General features: G+C 31.9%; 1 pseudogene; it reads left to right on the top strand.

Annotated features, from left to right (window-relative positions):
- Positions 1-501: 501 nt before the first annotated feature.
- The window catches only part of LOC111412067, a 5,141-nt pseudogene continuing 1,389 nt past the window's right edge, over positions 502-4,253 (top strand).

A 4,253-nucleotide genomic window follows, 5' to 3' on the forward strand; every position in this document is an offset into this window, starting at 1 on the left:
TAGCTTAATATTAATTTTTAGGAAATGGCGCTACCTACGCAAACGAATTTGATGTGTAATTTATTGCGAGCTGTACAATAGTTGTGCCTTCTATATGTGTTATTTATTAATTGGTAGATCAAAAAAATAAATTCATGAACAAAGTCACTGCTCATGATGATCAGTGATCGGGTCACTGTTCATGGTGAACAGTGACCAAAACAACTAAAAAAATGTAATGATTTTAAATGATTGTAAAAATGTATGTATGTGTGTGTATATATTTGTTTATTTTAAATGATTGTTCATATATATATCTTTATTTTAAATGATTGTTTACATGTATAATTATAAGTGGCCGTTTTTCTTAAATAATTGTTGAAGTGCGTGTATATATACTTGAATTGTATTAATTTAAAATGTTATGTGTTTAATTTAAATTTGCGTGATATTTGTTGAAAATTTATTTTTGTATACACACACAAATTTAAAGATATGATGTAAAATACAAATTTTATTTAATTAAGTCCCTAAATATGCAAAAATTTGAAAGACCATAGCCACTAAACGACCATCAAACGCCCACCCTCCGATGACTCGTATGTAAGGGGGTAAGAATAGAAATTTATTTAAACTTTTGGCATAATCTAAAATTTTTTAAGTTGTCCACGTTTGAATCTTTAGACATGCACGTGTATTCTCGCTAAATTTATGATATGTATTACGATGGTATAGGTATAAAATGTTATTCTTGGTATTCGTATGTGATGAGTAGCTTAATATTAATTTTTAGGAAATGGCGCTACCTACGCAAACGAATTTGATGTGTAATTTATTGCGAGCTGTACAATAGTTGTGCCTTCTATATGTGTTATTTATTAATTGGTAGATCAAAAAAATAAATTCATGAACAAAGTCACTGCTCATGATGATCAGTGATCGGGTCACTGTTCATGGTGAACAGTGACCAAAACAACTAAAAAAATGTAATGATTTTAAATGATTGTAAAAATGTATGTATGTGTGTGTATATATTTGTTTATTTTAAATGATTGTTCATATATATATCTTTATTTTAAATGATTGTTTACATGTATAATTATAAGTGGCCGTTTTTCTTAAATAATTGTTGAAGTGTGTGTATATACATGCGAATTGTATTAATTTAAAATGCTACGTGTTTAATTTAAATTTGCGTGATATTTGTTGAAAATTTATTTTTGTATACACACACAAATTTAAAGATATGATGTAAAATACAAATTTTATATAATTAAGTTCCTAAATATGCAAAAATTTGAAAGACCATAGCCACTAAACGACCATCAAACGCCCACCCTCCGATGACTCGTATGTAAGGGGGTAAGAATAGAAATTTATTTAAACTTTTGGCATAATCTAAAATTTTTTAAGTTGTCCACGTTTGAATCTTTAGACATGCACGTGTATTCTCGCTAAATTTATGATATGTATTACGATGGTATAGGTATAAAATGTTATTCTTGGTATTCGTATGTGATGAGTAGCTTAATATTAATTTTTAGGAAATGGCGCCACCTACCCACACGAATTTGATGCGTGATTTACATCGAGCTGTACAAAAGTTATGCTTTATGTATGTTTTATTTATTTTTTAGTTGAGCAAAAACTTAGGTTGCGATGTTCGATATTTTATTAAATTATTGAATGAAAATTGTTTTAGTAACGATTTAAATATTTAAAATTTGTGTCATTACACAAAATGTAAGTGGGGGTTATTTGATTACATCATTTGTTCGTAAATTCATTATATAAGTTGTTATGTATATATACCCTAATTGTATATTTTGGTGATAAAGTCTTATTACATGTACATCAAGCTTGACATCATATGTGTTGACTTTGTACATTGATTTTAGGACCATTCTTGGTGTACATTATGGACACCATAGTGTCCATAATCCCGAGGTGGCGCCTCCCCATTGGAGGAGGCGCCGGGCCCACAAGAACCTCTTCCAATGGAGAGGTGCCACCTCGGCATTATGGACACCATTATGGTGTCCGTAATGTACATTTAGATAAATCCTTGATTTTAACAACATTTTTTTCCAATTAATGGGCAGATTTTCTACACATGGAGGTGTTTCATCGAAGATGTCAAGGAGTAATGTACAAATAGATTTAACTCTTGAGGAAAAAATTGTATGCTTTGCTTGAAGATAAATTATAATCAGAACTAGAGATGCAACAAAATGTAAATTTTCAAGTACAAAATATTTTTTTAATCGATTGAGAACCACACTCAACTATTTTCTTGAATGCTATGTGTAAACTCTTCAACTCTTACAAGTGAAGTCAATTTTGATATCAGATTTGAGGCTCCGTGAGTCCATTATAGTCTCATATTTTCCTTTTTTAGAAGAAGGTGTATCTATGGTTACATGTGCGTATATTCTATACTCTTGATGAATGTGTAACCTGAACACATCTTGTGTACTATGTTCGTTTTTATCTTTTCTCTTTTAAAATGCACTTTCCAGTCCTATGTGAAGCTAGTGAGGTCATTGTCCATGTAAAAAAATTACTTCCCTACATTTCTTTTAAAACTAGAAACAGAAGTTTATGTTCTCCAATAACGCAGAAGTTTAACCAATTTACTTGCACTAATAATGATCTTACTGTCAGCATACAGAGGCATAAGTACACTTATTAATTAAAAAGGAATGCTCTTTAGTTGACCAAAAAATTTACATAAGGAATGCTCTTTAGTTGACCAAAAAATTAGGTCAAAGACCGATTTATAGAAGAGAACAATGGTCTTTCCATATTATCTCATTTAATAAATAGTAAAAAGAGATAAATAATAAATCAAAAAAGATAAAAATAATAATTAAAAATTGAAATACATTAGAGTGAAGATTGTTTTTAAAAATAATTTATCTATGGATCTGATTACAAAAGAATGAACAAAAAATGTTTTTACTGTTTTCTCAACGAGGAATTTGATTTATGAACTCACGTTGTTTTAGTGTTATATTTTATTTATGGATCTGTTTTACAAGGTTTAGAAAGACTTCCCTATATTTGTTATGTTGCAGCAATGTGCTGCCATAATCTTGAAAATTGCAAAGATTGAACAAAAGAAGTTTAATTGTCTAAGACCTCCAGTGTATAGTCGCGAAGTAGCTAGATAAGTAAATTTATTTTTGATTTGATTGGCTTGTGTTAATACAAGATGCCAACTTGGAAAAGAAGTACGATGTGATTATGAAAGTCCTTTTTGTAATGCAGATTGAGCTAATATCCTGGGTTACAAAAGTTGGACTCTTTTCTGTTGTCTCAGGTTATCCTATAACGCTTCTTGAATTTTAGCTTGCTGTCACCATTAAATATTAGGAATATTCTTTTTATAAGAAGTTTATAGATTTTGATTTCTAAGGCTTCTTTAATATCATAACTGTTTATTAGGGGGAATTTTTTTTTTTTTTTTTAATTGTTTGACATACACTTAACTGTTCTTGCACAATATTTTAATTGATCAGTTCTCCGAAAAGGCATCATGTATTGAAAATGGTTCACTTGTATGATGATGATGTTTATTTTTCACTTTCAGGACCAGCAAGGTGTTATCGTCAGATCAAGAACAAGCCCTATCCAAAGTCAAGGTTTTGCCGTGGTGTGCCTGATCCAAAGATCAGGATATATGACGTTGGAATGAAGAAAAAGGGTGTCGATGAGTTCCCCGTCTGTGTGCATTTGGTAAGTTGGGAGAAGGAGAACGTGTCTAGTGAGGCGCTGGAAGCTGCACGAATTGCCTGCAACAAGTACATGACCAAGTTTGCAGGAAAGGATGCTTTCCACTTAAGAGTCAGGAGACCTATCACGTCCTACAGATAAATAAAATGCTGTCATGTGCTGGAGCTGATAGGCTCCAAACTAGTATGAGGGGCGCTTTTGGTAAGCCCTAGGGAGTGTGTGCCCGAGTGGCCATTGGACAGATTCTTCTGTCTGTCCGCTGCAAGGATTCGAACAGTAATCACGCCCAAGAGGCATTGCACCGTGCAAAATTTAAATTTCCAGGTCGTCAATAGATCATTGTGAGCAGGAAATGGTATGAGATCAATTCCAAATTCCTCACTGAAGTATATATATAATTATTTACCTTTTTTATATTGTTGGGTTTTGGATTCACGCATCCTATTGCTGCTGCACTAATTTTCATATTGTTGCTCAGGCATGATTCATATAGCTAGACTTCCATGTACATATGGAATCTCTCTCAACTCCCCCCCCCC

The sequence above is a fragment of the Olea europaea genome, chromosome 16, assembly GCF_002742605.1.
Source record: "Olea europaea var. sylvestris chromosome 16, O_europaea_v1, whole genome shotgun sequence".
Taxonomy (NCBI): domain Eukaryota; kingdom Viridiplantae; phylum Streptophyta; class Magnoliopsida; order Lamiales; family Oleaceae; genus Olea; species Olea europaea.